General features: G+C 42.0%; 1 protein-coding gene and 1 pseudogene across 1 annotated transcript in view; both read left to right on the top strand.

Annotated features, from left to right (window-relative positions):
* The window catches only part of LOC133751110 (autism susceptibility gene 2 protein-like), a 737772-nt gene that overhangs the window by 482729 nt on the left and 236525 nt on the right, over nucleotides 1–18518 (top strand). The gene's annotated exons all lie outside the window — the stretch shown is intronic.
* Nucleotides 68–17564, top strand: LOC133751028 (adenosine 5'-monophosphoramidase HINT1-like; annotated as a pseudogene).

Raw genomic sequence — 18518 nt, 5'->3', positions numbered from 1 at the left:
CTGCCATTTCCAAGTGTTCCTCCTTCCTCTCTAATTCTCCCAGGACCGCAATGTGTAACAGGCAGTGATGGCAGGTGAACTTGCCAAAGGTCAGATCACCTGGCCTGGTGGCCACACCATCTTTGGCAAGATTGTCCCAAAGGAAATACCGGTGAAAATCCTACTTGGATGTGACTGGTGTCTTGCTGTCCATGCCATTCCTCCTTAAGCACTGATGTATTAGTCGATGATACTCAAGAAATATGGATCTCAGATTTCTGCAACAGAGGGTGTTGATGAAAGCATGCCTAATAATTGTCAAGAACTGTGCCTCTGACCTGGACCTGAAGAAGGGTTATTGAATGGTAGTGAATGAAGGTTCAGACAGGGAACAATGAGTTTCTTGTGTCCATCTCCATGTTCTTGAGGTCAGCAGATGAACTGGCCTTTGGTAAAGCATGTTTTAGGGATAATTGTTCCTTCTCTAGGCAGTGATCCAGTTTGCAGTTCCAGTATGTTAAACAGCATACTCAGTTTTGCTAATGTATAGAGAGAATGAGGAAATACTTTTAAAAAAAAAAACTAATACTTAATAAAAGACATTGTAATTTAAAAAAAAAAGTAAACTTTAAAGAAAGAACTATTGGATATGAAGTTATTTGAAAAAGTTAGTGGAAAAGTGAAATTAAAAGATATGTTTATTTGGATGCAGAATTTTTTGAAATCCATATACCTGAGGGGATTTTCCAAAATTCCTCAAAGATATATAAAAATATTTATGGATGTCTGATTTTTTTTTTTTTGCACCAAAATAAGCTAATTTTGAAAATTTCATTTCCCAGGGCAAGTGTTTGGTGCATTGTTTGAGGTGTTGTAGTGGTTCAAGTCCTGGCTCCTCTGCTTCCAATCAAATTTCCTGTCATGGAAGGTAACAGGTGATGATGGCTCAAGGACTTGGGTCCCTGCCATCCAAGTGGGAGATCTGTATTTGTTACAGGGAAATGGTGGCAGATAACATATCATTATCTCGGTTCTTTGTCTTACATGAAAGAAGAATTTCCAAACGGACAAGCAGAGAGATTTAAAAGGCAAGATTTATTAGAGTCAGAGACCTCCAGCCAGAGCGGCATGGATGGGGGCTTCCAGGAGAAGAAAAAACAAAATGATCCCTGGCAGTTGAGTTTTTAAGCACAGTTTTGATTGACATTCAGTTATAAGGCAGAGACAAAACTTTTTGTAATTCTTTATGCTGTCTGGCTTGCTCCTGAGAAAACAAAAGAGGCATCACAAGGGTGGGATACCTAATTGGTTTTCCAGTAAACTGGGAGCTCAGAAGGGTGGAGTCACCACTCCATTGCTATTCTCAAGACTGGAAGCTTCCTAGGAGTGGGCAGGCAGGCACTTCTGACCTTGCTAAGGATAACTTTTGGGGGGAACATTTTCCACCCTCAATTTCCAGACTGCCCATTAACCCATTTTGCTCCTCACATATTAAGTTGCAGGGTCCTGGCTTCATCCCCAGTCCAGCCCTGGCTATTGTGGGCATTTGGGGACTGAATCAGCAGATTTGTCTGTTTTTCTACCTTTCAAATAAAGTAGAAAATAAAGAAATAAAAATAAAAATTTAATTTTTCATGAATTTTCTCAAGTCTCCTCTTATTAACCAGATCACTGGAAATCTTAGCTTAGCCGTCTGTACCTCTGAACGGGTAGGTTAAATCCCTCTGCAAGCTTTTTTCTGGCTAGAACCCTATAATTCCGGTACTTGGGTTCTCCTTTTCCTCCTCAGCTCTTCCTGCTTTTCCTCCTCCCTCTCATGTGCATGACTGACTTCTTTTCTTTTTAATCTTTTTAAGTGGGAATGTTAATAATCTCTTTCTAACTTTGGCCACTGTTCTCTTCTCCTCTCCTACTTGAATGCCCATAACAGTACCATCAGGTATATTGTAAAGACACCTACTTAAATTTTTTTTCCACTTATTTACTTTATTTGAAAGTCAGAGAAAGGCGGGGATTGGGGCGGGGGGAACCCCTCTTGTGCTAGTTCATTCCCCAAATGCCCATAACATCGAGACTGAAACCAGGAGCTGAGAGCTCAATCTATGGCTCCCATGTGGTTGGCAGGACCCAGGTACTAGAGCTGTCACCTGCTAGCTGCCAGGATATATATTGTATATACATATATATATATATATACATCAAACACCAGAGTAAGGGAAAGCATCTATTGGGGGAAACCTAACAGACTGGCGGGAAAGGACGAAGAAGAAAAGGGGAGATGGGGAGTGTAAGAGAGAGATCCAGAGAGAGAGATAGAGAGATGGAGAGAAAAGAGACAGAGAGAAAGAGAGACACATGTTCAGGAGCAGGTGCTTTTAAAACTTTGCAGGGTGTTGAGGGGTGGGTAGGTGGGCAGGGAAGTAGGAGGAGGGAATCCCATTAGGATGGAGGTGGAGCTGACACCAGTGGTTGGGCCATGTGGCCACTTGGCTTCCAGCAATGGTGGTGGTGGCAGGGCTAGACCCTATTTTACTAACATACATCAGTAGGGAACTGGGTTAAGGAGTAGAGGCAAAGACTCGAACCCACATACTCCAGTATGGAATGTAAGGATTCTAAGTGGCCTCTCAACCACCATGTCAAATGCCTACACCCACACCTGCTTTTTTATGTTAATTTTTATTTTCATTTACTTGAAACAGAGAATGAGAGATATCCTTCAGTAGCTGGTTCACTCCCAAATTCCTGAAACAACCTGAGCTGGGTTAGGCTGTAGCTAGGAGTGTGGAACTCCAATTGGGTCTCCCATGTGGGCAGCAGGGGTCTAAGTGCTTGGGCCATCATCTGCTGCCTCTCAGGATGCATTCATCTGAAGCCGCATTAGAAGTGGAGTGGTCCGTACTCAAACAGGCACTATGATGTGGGATGCCGACATTCCAAGTGGTGGCTTAACTTTTTGCACCACAAAGCCCACCTCCTCACTTACTTTTTAATGTTTTCTCTATTCAGAGTCATGATTTTTATCATTTTAATTCTACATGTGATATCCAGCCTCAAATAATTTCAATGATGGTGACTGTCCATCTTTGAGTCCTTGTTTTGGTAGACTTCTAGACTCTTAGCCTGAGAAAGCTCTAAGCCAGAGGTTACCAATGTGCTGGAGACCTTTTGCTATTTCCAGTTCACAGCGGAAACTCACTGTGGTCCATCATCTAACTGCACTAGACAGAAAAGCAATTTTTTGCCTCTAAAGGTTAAATAGGTTTCTACACCACTGGTCATGGAGGTTTTTAAGGTGAATATTGACAGGATCTGCTAAGTTCATTGTGCCAAGTCCCTTCCCATCTTAAGCGTCTTTGCAGCTGATCTTGTTAAGGGCCTGCTATTTTGCATGGTCCAGATGTGTTTCAACCTTTATACTTTCATTTGCATATCCCACTGAGGGATTTTCCTATGTACCTCGGTTATCACCTTCACCCTATGTACTCCCTTCTTAGCACTTGTCACTCAACACTTGTTTCTTTCTCTGCACTTCTGGGATTTAAGGATTTCCTATCACTTTTTCTATGATGTATTCTCACTTCCCAGGACCTCAACTGGGAGGTGATAAGTGCTCAGTGAATAGCTGTTGAATATATGTATTTAGAAAAATACTACAAAGTATAAATTTAGCAAGCAGGTGCACTAGGTTAGTTAATATTAATAGGATTAGACAGAGGGTTCCTGCAGCCTGCATGAAGGTCTTGAGCAGGAGAAGTAGACTACTGAGAAGAACATTTTTAAAAGCATGGTGACTGTGCAGGCTGAGGTTCCTTCTGTGTACTTCTGTTTTCATCTACCTTTGTTGGGAGGGTCTTTATTACTTATTCAATTTCCGCCTTCTGATTGCCAAACCTCTCCATTTGTTCCTCTATACCTTCTCTTTTTTCCCCACCATTGCTATTTGCAGCTCTGTGGACCCATGATTTCCCATCTCACCTGGTCCACTGGGGGCATCCTATGGACACCTTCCAAAGATGGAACAATAAATAAATGTCGTGGTGGATGGTGGAGTCCTTTACCCACTCCACTTGAGATATGGGAGTTCTAAGTGCTGGTAGGAAACATTTTAGCCATTTGGAAATAGAGTGCTGTTGCTGAAAACTGAAGTTGGAGTTGGATTTATAGACCTTTCCATTCTTAAAACATTCTAGATTGCTTTGATTCTAATTATTATTGTTGTTAGCATTTTTCTCCTGACATTATTCCTTATATATTATACATGACTATTAAAGCTTGTTCTTATTTGAAAAGTCTTTGCATACTTGTGATTTGGATTTTCTTCCAGCCTGGCCTCAGGGGCCATGTTTTTAAAGTCTGCTGTTTCTTTGGGGCTGATACCGCTGCCTCCTGAACAGCATACAAAGTAGGTTTTTTGAAATCTGCTCATCTACTATGGTTTACCAGTTATCTCTATCCTTGCAGCTCTGCTTGAACTTGATCTTTTTTTTTGTTAACACTCAGCTATTTTTGCTTGTCATTTTATTATATGCACTTACCAGGTAAAGTTCAAATGATTAATGATGACAGAACTGTAAAAGTGGGCTAGTTCAATTGTATACTAGTTCAGTTGTGGACATTTTGAGGGAGTATTAATTCCAGTGGACGTATTGAGGTTTGCATTTAGGAAAATGGAGTGGCACATCTTAAAAAGATATTTTTTAGATATCTATAAACTTCTCAGAGAAGTGTTAGATTTTGCAAAATTGACTTTAAAAATACCAAGGGAATGGCCCACTGTCACTATTCATGTATTCTGTCTACATCATCTCATTTATTCCTCAAAAAATAATTCCTTGAGGATAAATGTTTTCATTCCCAATTTAAAGATAAGAAGTTGAAGCACAAAATCCATCCTGTAAGTGCTAGGCTATTTTCTGCTTCTCTTTTCAAAGCTTGATGGAGTCCCCAAACCCCTTGTTTTCCTGTAGCATATTATAAAATGCATCTGCTAGCATAATGGGGAAAGTGTCCTTGGGAGACAATGCAAGTGACAAGCTAACAGTACTTGGTCCATAATAACTACTCAAAATGTTACTCTTACTCTTAGCCATTCTTCTGTAAATCTCCCTCAGTGTCCAAAGTGTTAACAAAACTTGAATGGTTCTAATGGTAAGGGTGTGATATGTATATTGTGTGTATGGTGAATAAAAGGACATTGAAAATATACTGGGTGGCCTGGCACTGTGGCGTAGTGGGTAAAGCCACCACCTGCAGTGCCGGCATCCCATATGGGTGCTGGTTTGAGTCCCGGCTGATCCACTTCCGATCCAGCTCTCTGTTGTGGCCTGGGAAGGCCGTGGAGGATGGTCTAGGTCCTTGGGCCCCTGTACCCACTTAGGAGACCTGGGGTGGGAGGGGCTCTTGGCTCCTGTCTTCAGATCAGCATAGCTCTGGTCATTGCAGCCAGTTGGGTTGTGGACCAGCAGATAGAAGACCCACCCCCCCTTCTCTCTCTCTACCTCTCCTCTCTCTGTGTAACTCTGACTTTCAAATAAATAAATAAATCTTAAAAAAAAAAAAAGAAAATATATTGGGATGCCAAGAGGGCAGTATAGCAACAGAACGATCAGAGTCATGCAGGGCAAAATAGATAGTAAAAAAGGAGAGAAGATACATGCTGGAGATAGAGCCGTGGGAAATTCATGTTGGGAAGCCCAAGAAACCAACAGAGGCTGCGCAGGTCCATAAGAAAGGAAAATGGCAGAGTCTTGGACCCGGGAGGTTGGTGCCAGCCCCCAGTGGACCAGGTGAGATGGGAAATCATGGGTCCACAGAGCTGCAAATAGCAATGGTGGGGAAAAAAAAGAAGGTATAGAGGAACAAACGGAGAAGTTTGGCAATCAGAAGGCGGAAATTGAATAAGTAATAAAGACCCTCCCAACAAAGAAAAGTCTAGGACCAGATGGCTTCACTGCTGAATTCTGCAGACATTTAAAGACGAACTAAATCCAATTCTTCTCAAGTTATTCAAAACAATTGAAAGTAGAGAATCCTCCCAAATTCTTTCTAAGAAGCCAGCATCATCTTAATCCCTAAACCTGGGAAAGACTCAACAGAGAAAGAGAACTGTAGACCAATTTCCCTGATGAACACAGAAGCAAGAGTCCTCAAAAAAATTCTGGCCAATCGTATCCAACAACACATCATAAAGATCATTCACCTGGACCAAGTAGGATTTATCCCTGATATGCAGGGATGGTTCAACATTCAAAAATCAATCAATGTGATGCATTACATTAACAACCTGAAGAACAAAAACCACTCTTTCATGATGAAAACTCTAAACAAATTGGGTATAGAAGGAACATTTCTAAACACAATCAAGGCAATTTATGACAAATGCATGGCCAGCATCCTATTGAATGGGGAAAAGTTGGAAGCATTCCCACTGAGATCCAGAACCAGACAAGGATGCCCACTCTCACCATTGCTATTCAATATAGTCCTGGAAATTTTAGCCAGAGCCATTAGGCAAGAAAAAGAAATCAAAAGCATTCAAATTGGCCGGCGCCGCGGCTCACTAGGCTAATCCTCCGCCTTGCGGCGCCGGCACACCGGGTTCTAGTCCCGGTCGGGGTGCCGATTCTGTCCCGGCTGCCCCTCTTCCAGGCCAGCTCTCTGCTGTGGCCAGGGAGTGCAGTGGAGGATGGCCCAAGTGCTTGGGCCCTGCACCCCATGGGAGACCAGGAGAAGCACCTGGCTCCTGCCATCGGATCAGCGCGGTGCGCCGGCCGCAGCGCGCCAGCCGCGGCGGCCATTGGAGGGTGAACCAACGGCAAAGGAAGACCTTTCTCTCTGTCTCTCTCTCTCACTGTCCACTCTGCCTGTCCAAAAAAATTAAATAAATAAATAAAATTTAAAAAAAAAAGCATTCAAATTGAGAAAGAGGAAGTCAAACTGTCCCTATTTGCAGATGACATGATTCCATATTTAGGGGAATCCATAAGACTCCACAGAGAGACTATTGGAACTCATGGAAGAGTTTGGTAAAGTAGCAGGATATAAAATCAATACACAAAAAACAACAGCCTTTTTATACACAGACAATGCTGTGGCTGAGAAATCCCACTCACAGTAGCTACAAAATAAATCAAATGCCTTGAAATAAATTTATTGAAGGATGTCAAAGATCTCTATGATGGAATTATAAAACATTAAGGAAAGAAATAGAAGATACAAAAAAATGGAAAAAAATTTCCATATTCATGGGTTGGAAGAATCAATATCATCAAAATGTCCATTCTTCCAAAAGCAATTTACAGATACAGTGAAATACCATCAAAATACCAAAGACATTCTTCTTAAATTTAGAAAAAATGATGCTGAAATTCATATGGAAACACAGGAGACCTCGAATAGCCAAAGCAATCTTACAGAACAAAAACAAAGCCATAGATATCACAATACCAGATTTCAAGGCATACTACAAGGCAGTTATAATCAAGTAGCCTGGTACTCATACAAAATTAGATGGATAGACCAATGGAACAGAATAGAAATGCTAGAAACCAATCTAAGCATCTATAACCACTTATATTTGACCAACAAGGAGCTAAAACCAATCCTTGGAGCAAGGACAGTCTCTTCAACAAATGGTACCGGGAAAACTGGATTTCCATATGCTGAAGTATGAAGCATGACCACTACCTTACACCTTATTCAAAAACCCACTCAAAATGGATTAAAAACCTAAAGCTATGACCTGATACCATCAAATTATTAAAGAGCATTGAGGAAACCCTGCAAGACACTGGCACAGGCAAAGAGTTCTTGGAAAAGACTCCAGAGACACATGCAATCAAAGCCAAAATTAACAAATGAGATTACATTAAATTGAGAAGCTTCTGTATGGTGAAACAGTCAGGAAAGTGAAGAGGCAACTGAAAGATTGGGAGAAATTATTTTCAAACTACGCAGCCGATAAAGGGTTAATAACCAGAGTATATAAAGAGATCAAGAAACTCCCCAACAACAAAACCAACAACCCAGTTAAGAAATGGGCAAAGGACATTTTTCAGAAGAAATCCAAGTGGCCAACAAACGCATGAAAAAGTGTTCAAGATCACTAGCTGTCAGGGAAATGCAAATCAAAACCACAATGAGGTTTCACCTCACCCCAGTTAGAATGGCTTTCCTACAGAAATCAACAAGCAACAAATGCTGGTGAAGATGTAGAGGAAAAGGTACACTAATCCACTGTTGGTGGGATTGTGAACTGGTAAAGCCACTATGGAAGACAGTTTGGAGATACCTCAGAAATCTGGATACCTCAGAAATTTCCAGAAGTCTTACCATATGACTCATCCATCACATTCCTTGGAATTTACCCAATGGAAATTTTTTTTGTTTTGACAGGCAGAGTTAGACAGTGAGAGAGAGACACACACAGAAAGGTCTTCCCTCCACTGGTTCACCCCTCAAATGGCTGCTATGGCCAGCGCGCTGCACCAATCCAAAGCCAGGAGCCAGGTGCTTCCTCCTGGTCTCCCATGCAGATGCAGGGCCCAAGCATTTGGGCCATCCTCCACTGCCTTCCCGGGCTACAACAGAGAGCTGGACTGGAAGAGGAACAACCGGGACAGAATCCTGTGCCCCAACCAGGACTAGAACACAGGGTACTGGCACCACAGGCGGAGGATTAACCGAGTAAGCCACAGCGCCCGCACCAATGGAAATTCAATCAGCAAATAGAAGAGTTATCTGCACCCGCCTGTTTATTGAAGCTCAATTCACTATACCTAAGTCATGGAATCAACCTAAAGGCCAATCAACTGAACAATGGGTAAAGAAATTGTGGGATATGTACTCTATGAAATACTACACAAGGTTTTAAAAAAATGAAATCCGGTGATTTTCAACAAAATGAATGATCATACTTAGTGAAATAAGCCATCTCAAAGGGAGAAATACCGTATGTTCTCTGTGATCTGTGATAACTAATAGAGTGCCTAAAAGGAAATCTGTAGAAGTGAAATTGACACTTTAGAAGCAGTGACTTGAACAGCACTGATCTTGACTGTCAAGGGATTTTTTTTTTCTTAATACTGTTGGTTGAATTCTTTACTTAACATGGAGTTAATCATATGTGTATAAAGTCAATTGAAAATAAATCCCAGTAAAAAATAAGAGTGGGAATTAGAGAGGGAGGAGGAAGTTTGTAACTGTAAGCTTTATAGTTCTGCATACATTCAAGATGAAGTGTCTGGTAATAATAATAGATAGAATTAAAAAGGAGAGAATGTTCCAACATGGGAAGCAGTCCACACAGCTGACTCATAGAATGACAATTGCTCTAAATAGCACTCTGACCTCAGAATCAGCCCTTAAGGCATTCTGGTCTGGCTGAAAAGCCCATGAAAACATTTCAGGCATGGAAATCCAAGACACTGTGACACACAAAAGAACGTCCTACATGAAGAATCTTTGTGAGTGAGACCCCAGTGGAAAGAAGGGGCCATCAAAGAAGGATGTACTTTTCTCTGAAGGGAAGAGAGAACTTCCACTTTGTTTATGGCCTTGTCTAAATACTGGTAGAGATTGTAGATTCAAAAGGCTTCCATAGCCTTGGCAGTTCATGCCAAGAGCCTTAGGTGATCACTAATCATACAGAAGAGTGTTAATTGTTCAGTTAACAACAGGAGTCACTGTGCATTTACTCCACATGTTGGCTCTCTGTCTCATTGAGTTGTACTATGAGAATTAACTGTAAAACTTGTTCCCAGTTTTCTTTGTGTGTGTTTGTGTGTGTACGAGCAAATTATTGAAATCTTTTCTTAGTATAGAGTTGATCTTCTGTGTATAAAGTTAATTGAAAATGAAAAAAAAAAAAACGAAAATATACCTAGTCATGGGAAGGAAGCTAATGAAACATATGTCCTATCAGAATGGCTTCTGTTAGTGAAACTATCTTCTATATTCTCAGATGAAAGATTTTCCTGAAACTAAGCATTAATGAAACTGATGGAAGCCATTCAGCACAGTGTGATTTTTTTTTTTTAAACCTTGTGATTTGAGATGCATACTGTTAAGAACCCAGTAATGCAGCCAAGCTGGAAGTTCTCTTCAATGTCAAATGGAACCAGCTGTAAGCAGCGATCAGTTTGGCTTTGTCCTTTGAACTCTGCCATGTCTAGAGTGTTGCAGAACCATCATTAACCTTTTGTAAAATCAGTTGAGTAGCACTGAGGCCTCATAAAAAAAATTATGACTTAATTCCAAGGTAAATTTACCGGGAAAGTATTAAAAGAAAAGTAGAGCTCTGTGTACCCCCTAAAAGAGCATTTTTTGAACTTGAGGGGTAATTCACGGTCAATTTTTATGATGATTGAATAGAGCTTAAAAATATCTTACAAATCCTATAAAAATTTTGAATCAAAGGAGAAAGAAGTTGTAATTTGCCTTTCAGGAAGAAACATGCCTATGTTTATCTATTGGTACATGCTGCTTTTTTCTTTTAAAATAACTTGAAAAAAAATGACCTAAATGAAAGATGACTGTGAGTGAGATCCCAGCGGGAAGAACGGACCATCAAAGAAGGCAGTACCTTTCTCTGAAGGGAGTTGAGAACTTCCACTTTGACTATGGCCTTGTCTAAATAACATCGGCGTTGGTGAACTCAAAAGGCTTCCATAGCCTTGGCAGCTCATGACAAGAGCCTCGGGTGATTACTGACAGCATAAATAAGAGTGTCAGTTGTTAAATCAACAACAGGAGTCACTGTGCACTTACTCTCCATGTAGGACCTCTGTCCTTAATGTGTTGTACTATGAATTAACAGTAAAACTACTACTAAAACAATATACTTTGTGTGTCTGTGTGGGTGCAAACTATTGAAATTTTTACTTAGTAAATACTAAGTAGATCTTCTGTATATAAATATAATTGGAAATGAATCTTGAGGAATAATGGAATGAGAGAGGGAGTGGGAAATGGGATGGTTGCTGGTGGGAGGGTGGTTATGGGGGGAAAAAGCCGATATAATCCAAAAGTTGTACTTTGGACATTTATATTTATTAAATAAAGGTTAAAAAATAACTTGAATCAAAAATCTTGTTTCTTTCTTCATCTTTCCTTACTAACAATAACCAGTTTATAGAAGATTTAGTTAGGATGTTAGAGACCTGCCTAGATGAAATCAGAAAAGTGTGTGGGTCCATTTTTATATAAGATATTTTAATATAAAACATAGATATGTGTATATATATATGTAGAGTTTTTTTATATAGAGACATAGACTGGAAAGCAAGAGCAAGCTCTTATCTGCTGGTTCGCATTGAGCTGAAGCTGGGAGCTGGGAACTCAACCCAGATTTCCAATGTGTGTGGCAGTAACCCAACTGCTTGAGCACTCACTTCTGCCTTGTGGGGTCTATTTAGCAGGAAGCTGGAGTTTGGAGCTGGGAATTGAATGTGAGACGTAAATGTCTTAACCACTGGGCTAAACACCAGTCCTTAGATTTTACTTTTTTAGAGCACCTTTTTAAAAAGATGTATGTATGTATGTATGTATTTGAAAGGCAAAGTTACAGAGACAAAGAGAGCAAAAGGTCCTTAATCCACTGGTTCATTCCCCAATGGCTGGAGCTGGGTTGATCTGAAGCCAAGAGCCAGGAACTGCTTCCAGGTCTCCCACAAGGCTGCAGGGCCCCAAGTACTTGGGCCATCTTCTGCTGCTTTCCTAGACACATTAGCAGGAAACTAGACCAGAAGTGGAGCAGCCAAGACTCAAACTGGTATCCATATGGGATGCTGGCTGCAGGCAGCTATGCCACATCGCTGGCCCCTAGAGCAATTTTTGTAGCAAAATTGAGCAGAAAGTGTAGCTGTTTGTCAGAGACACCCTTCTCCTAACACCAGCACCACCGTCATAACCACACATACACACACACAGCCTCCTTGACTATAATGTTCTCTTGATGAACTTAACACTGATGTATCATAATCGCCCAACTACTGTAGTTCATGTTGGGGTTCATTCTTGATGCTATACATTGTGTGAGTTTTGACAGATGTGATGATACCATACAGAATAGTTTCACTGCCATAAAATCTTCTGTGTTCTGCTGTTCATTCTTCCCCCAACCCATTGCAGCCATGATCTTACTGTCTCCATAGGTCTTGCCTTCTCAAGAATGTCACACAGGTGGAATTAGAGTGTGTGTGGCCTTGTAGATTGACGTCTTTCAGTTAATAATAAGTGCTAAAGCTCCCTTCACGTCTTAATGGCTTGATAGCTGATGTTTTGCTGGCACTGAATAATTTTCCATTGTCTGCATGCGTGTGCCATGGACTGAAGGACACCTTGCTTGCTTTCAAGTTTTGGCAATTGTGACAAAAACTGCTATCAACAGTTATGTGCAGCTTTCTACTTGGAGATCTTAACGTTTACATTTACTACTTTTTAACATTTTCAGATTTCTTTTTTTTTTAAACAAAGATTTATTTATTTATTTGAAAGGCAGAGTCACAGAGAGGCAGAGGCAGAGAGAGAAAGAGGTCTTCCATCCGCTGGTTCTCTCCCCAAATGGCCACAACATCTGGAGCTGGGCTGATCCAAAGCCAGGAGCCAGGAGCTTCTTCCAGGTCTCCCACGCAGTTGCAGGGGCCCAAGGAAGTGGGCCATCTTGTACTGCTTTCCCAGGCGCATTGGCAGAGAGCCATTTCAGAAGTGGAGCCAGGATTCAGATCAGTGCCCTTATGGGATGCTGGCACTGCAGGCTGCAGCTATACTCACTATACCACAGCCCTGGACCCAAATATCAGATTTCTTGATTATTGAAATAGTACTATGAGAATTGTAGTAGAACCTTAAGAGGATGCATTGTCTTGGATATGTAGATTGGAGGAGATATATTTTGATGTGACTATTGCAGTATGTGGTTTTCCATTTGATTGGAGTTCATGGTAAATGCACTTTTGGTGCCTTTAGTGTTGGCTTGAGAAGATGGACTTCCATACTGAGATCCATAGGAACCATGAGATTTCTGTAGATGGGAAGTGATCAAGGCATATCTCTCAATTATTTAAGCAGCTTGTTTACCCTTCCCTTGACCTTGCCTATTTCTAGCTAATTGACATAATAAAGTAATATTTATTGAGCATTACTCCACTATTTTAATTTTTTGCCAATTTAGATTCACTTTCCCTGTAGTTGATCCAAGTTAATAAGATTTTCCTATAACGGAAAAAGGAAATATTGTAATACAAGATCTTCTGCTCTGAGATTGCAAATCATTTTCTGTATAAAGTAAAATTCGACAGAATAGAAAACCATTCTTTTTGACATTTTAGGGGGTCTGCAAGTTGTAATAGCACTGAACCAGAATTAATCTTTTAAAAAATCCTTTTGTTCAATCTCCCTTTGCTCATCCACTTGAGCAAACAGCTTTAAACTTCACTTAGTCAGAAAAATATTAGATGGAAGGAAGAACGTCGTACCCTCATGTAAGGGCAACTCAGTAAGCACGAACCTGTGAATACTTTAAAATAGAGACGAAAACTTCTCAAGAGAAAGCAAGGCAGCCTCAGCTTCACCTCAGAACTTGGGAGAAATGCAAATTCCCAAACTCTACTCCCGAAGCTATGTGGGTGGGGCTTGCTGTGAGAACTGCTCACCTGGAGGAACCCGAAATTGAGATGAGGAGGGGCATTATGGCTTCTATGCCAAAAGAGGAGAAGAATTGCACTCTACTGTTTATTGACCATCTTTTTGGGGCTGTGGTTTGAGTATGTCTCCCTGACCCCAAAGCATGTGTTGCAACTGTGTGGGGAGGTGCTCAGATCATGCAAACTATACCCTCATGAGTGGATTAATGCCGGTTATCAAAGGGTTTAAGTTGCCAGTTTGCACCTTTCTCTCTCTCACCCATGTGGCCTTGCAGAGAGAGGCCTTCACTAGATGCCTTGAAACTGGGAGTCAAATAATTAAATTATCAGTTACTGTGTCTGGGGTATCCTGTTAGAGCAGCACAGAACACACTAAGGTACTCAGTAATGGGAATTTTACAAATACAGCTTTATTGATTATATTATGCAAATGTAGTCTGTATCTCAATCCTGGGAAGTATGCTAATGTATAATTTTGGAGTATCTTTATAGGTGAGAATAAAGAGTGGTTTACTACTCTTAAAGTACTATAGCAAAGCTTCATTGCACACCTCTCTTCTTTTATACTGTGGTCTCTGAATCTTTTCAGGCCATCACCATATACAGTTTTTCCCCTTCCATGGCTCCTTCCATGCCTCTCCCGCTGCTTTTCCCAGCCTCCCTGAGCAGGGCAGGTGTTTGCTGTCCTATGTCCTGGTAGGGGCTGGGCAATCTCAAAGCAGAGTAGGAAAGGTAAGAAACCTAGTTTTCCATTGCCCTTGATTCTCTTAACATATTTTGTGACCCTGAGTCTGTCTCTTCGCATGTTGGTGGATCACCTTTTTTATCGCATAATGAGGAATTGAATGCATTTTCCAGGGCTTTTTTTCCTCTAAATTTCATCTGGATCCAGCAGTGGGAGGCAGTTGGTCAAACCAGGTATCCTGTTCAAGTCCATTCTGATTCAGTATTGAGCAGAATTTGATATTAGAAATGTTAGATTCTTTCTTGTGGTTAGGATGGAGGCAAAACTTCCTGGTAGGGATGTAATGAAGTGAAATCATGGATGTTAAGTCCTTAGCAGAGTGACTGACAGACCTTGAAAGTGTTCAATACATGATAGTTCCTCAATTCCCGAGAGCAAAACAACCTCATTTCTGATCCTGGCAATTTCTTTCCATGAATTTAAACAGGTTACTATTTTAATTTTCTTCTTGAGGAGGGAATAGGAGGTGTTGCATTTGTATTAAAATATTAATTAAAACTTCACATTAAAATTTTATGACAGAGGAAGAGAATAGGGCAACATGACCACATAAAATAGAGCAAACGGGGCATTTTGTTTGCAAAAAAGCTTCTCTATTGATAGCTTTTGTGATAATAGGTTGAAAATATGTATGTAATGTAAGTTATAAAAGGCACTTAAGGTAGTACTCCAGTAAGTACAGTGTAGACATGAGATAAATAGTAACTTTAATATCATTATTTGACAAAATAAAGTTTCTAGTGGATTACTATTTATTTTGTAAACTTTGGGGAAAATACAAGAGCTACTTATTTCCTAAATTCTCTTGCAAGTTTTCCTTTTTTATGGAGAAAATTATTTCACTTCTCATTTGAAATGTTCTTACTGTTCTTTTTTCTTTTTTCTTTTTTTATTTTTTGACAGGCAGAGTGGACAGTGAGAGAGAGACAGAGAGAAAGGTCTTCCTTTTTGCTGTTGGTTCACCCTCCAATGGCCGCCGCGGTAGGCGCGCTGCGGCTGGCGCACCGCGCTGATCCGATGACAGGAGCCAGGTGCTTCTCCTGGTCTCCCATGGGGTGCAGGGCCCAAGGACTTGGGCCATCCTCCACTGCACTCCCTGGCCACAGCAGAGAGCTGGCCTGGAAGAGGGGCAACCGGGACAGAATCCGGTGCCCTGACCAGGACTAGAACCCAGTGTGCCGGCGCCGCAAGGCGGAGGATTAGCCTGTTAAGCCACGGCGCCGGCCTCTTACTGTTCTTTTTTCTGAACAAAGTCAGGTACTTTTGTGGACCTTCTATAGTAAGATATGTATTTGTCCCAATGCACATTGTTCCATTTCCTAAACCGGTTTGGTGGTCCAACAGTGACATTTATCCCCATCATGACATTTCTAAATTATAGGTCATTTCTCTGAATGTTAAACATATTACCTAAGCTCTTGAAAACTATACAAGCTATAGCTGGCTGTTGTAACATTTAATAAAATGTAGACTTGCTCCACTCTGCTGTGTTAGTGAAGACTTAAGTGTACTGTCCTCTGCTGTTTTGAGTTAAGAGAGGTCAGTGTTGACGTACCGCTGGGTCGAGTGTGGGGCGGATCTGGTTGTATACTCAGAGACCCAGCCCTAAGCTCCCTTCCTGCTAGTCATCTTCCAGACCACTGTTTTTGTGTTCCCTACGAGGTCATTTGTCAAATGGATGTACTGTCGTTTTCTCCTGAGGACAAGAACCTCTCTTAGTTTCCTCTGTTAAGGGGCTCTGTGGTTCATTACATCAAGAGTGAAGGCCAGGTACCTTTCTGTGAATTGTGAACCAATGAACTGCTAAGCAAGCACTTTGAGAAACCACCAGGTGAAGACTTCTCCCGGGTCTGTAAGACAGCTTGCCCACCATCCCCTTCCCACTGTTCCTTTCCACTTTGCTGAGCTTGATGGAAGCTGACATCACACCGTCTTCAGCTTTTGCAAGTGGCCCTTATTTTCATCAGATAATGATTACCAAAATAACTTGACTTTATAAGATAAATCAAGGGATGATTATTAACATTGCTGATACGTTTTTTTAGGGGGTGGATGAATGGGGTTATTACCCAATAGTTCGCTCTACGGGTTCTTCTAGAAGCAAGTTGCTGAGGGGCTGGTGTTGTGGCGCAGTTTTTAGTCCTGGCAGATCCACTTCTGATCTAGCTCCCTGCTAATGCACCTGGGAAAGCAGCAGCAGATGGCCCATGTGGGAGACCTGGATAGGATTCCAAGCTCCTGGCCGGCGCCGTGGCTTAACAGGCTAATCCTCCGCCTTGCGGCGCCGGCACACTGGGTTCTAGTCCCGGTCGGGGCGCTGGATTCTGTCCCGGTTGCCCCTCTTCCAGGCCAGCTCTCTGCTATGGCCCGGGAAGGCAGTGGAGGATGGCCCAAGTGCTTGGGCCCTGCACCCCATGGGAGATCAGGAGAAGCACCTGGCTCCTGGCTTCGGATCGGCACGATGCACCGGCCGCAGCGGCCATTGGAGGGTGAACGAACGGCAAAAAGGAAGACCTTTCTCTCTGTCTCTCTCTTTCACTATCCACTCTGCCTGTCAAAAAAATAAATTAATTAATTAATTAATAAAAATAGAATTCCAAGCTCCTCGGCTTTGGCCTGGCCCAGCCCTGTCCATTGTGGTCATTTGGAGAGTGAGGCAGCAGGTAGAAGATCTTCACTCTTTTTGTCTTTCCCTCGCTCTGTGTAACCCTGCCTTTGAAATAAATAAAATTAAGCATTAACAAAGAGCAAGCTTCCCTGCTGCATTTAAATATTTGACAGGGCCAACGCTGTGGTTCACTTGGTTAATCCTCCACCTTCGGTGCCAGCATCCCATATGGGCACCGGATTCTAGTCCCGGTTGCTCCTCTTCCAGTCCAGCTCTCTGCTGTGGCCCAGGAAGGCAGTGGAGGATGGCCCAAGTGCTTGGGCTCCTGCACCCTCATGGGAGACCAGGAAGAAGCACTTGGCTCCTGGCTTCGGATTGGCACAGCGCCGGCCGTAGCGGCCATCTGGGGGAGTGAACCAATGGAAGGAAGACCTTTCTCTCTGTCTCTCTCTTACTGTCTATAACTCTACCTGTCAAATAAAAAAAATTTTAAAAATGATATTTGACATGTACAAATTTAATTTACACTTAACAGGGTGTTATGTTGGTATAACAGCATGAGGACAAGCAGAATTCTGGAGTCTGAAACCCCAGAAAGCTTAGAATCCCAGCTGGCTTGCTGACTGGGTGTGTGATCATGAGCAAGTTATTTAACTTCTTGCAGGCTCAGTTTCCTTAATGGCAAACCAGAGATCACAGTGTCCTTCTTTGAATGTGTTTGTAAGCTTGAAAAGAATCCCATGGAATAAAGCTTCCAGTCCTGCTCAGTTCTGTTTCTCTACTCTCCAGCTCGGTCTGATTCACTGTTAGGAAGGTCTGAGGGAAGTCGCCCCAGGAGTTACCTGGTACTGGATAACGATAGTGGTTTGGAGGTCATCTTCCTAATCTTTGCCTTGACTTTTCTTTTTCTCCAGGCAGCAGAGAGTAAAGAGGGAGGAAAGAGCATGCCTCTTAATGACTGAGTCTGAAGTTCTTGGAATGAGTGTAGTCTGTGTCCTCAGGATCAGACTAGAAGGCGTCATTTTATTGCAGAAGAGCCAAGACTTGTCCCAAATGGATGTGGGTTTCAGCAGAGCATCCTTAGCTGAAAGAATGAAGGATTTGGACTGTGTTCAGCATCTGTGCTTCACCAGGCCACTCTTTATCCTTTCAGCGAGTCCTGTTTGTCTGTCCTCTGTCAGGGTGCGTGGACACGACACTGATTTAGGGCTAACTGGGGAGATTAGAAGTGCTCGCCTGGCGCTGTCAGCGAAAGCTGAACCAGTGTCTGTGTCCTCCGACCCCTCTACTCAGAGAGGTTTGCCCTTTGCTCTGCTGCTCACTCTAATAGCCAGAAAAGCTCAGCTCACCCCAGCTTTTATACCGGGGTCAGCTCCAGAAATAGCTGCTTTAGCAGAGGCAATAGACACCACACAAATCCTACAGACGCTTAGTGTACAGCAGCTGCTTTTAGGCCTTGGAACAAGAGAGAGTGGTTTATCTTTACTACAAACCACTGCCAATACCACTGATTTACTAGAGAGTTCATGATTCTTGAAGG

The sequence above is a fragment of the Lepus europaeus genome, chromosome 21, assembly GCF_033115175.1.
Source record: "Lepus europaeus isolate LE1 chromosome 21, mLepTim1.pri, whole genome shotgun sequence".
Lineage (NCBI taxonomy): Eukaryota > Metazoa > Chordata > Mammalia > Lagomorpha > Leporidae > Lepus > Lepus europaeus.
Note: the sequence above shows the minus strand (reverse complement) of the source record. Positions and strands in the feature narration are given on the sequence as shown.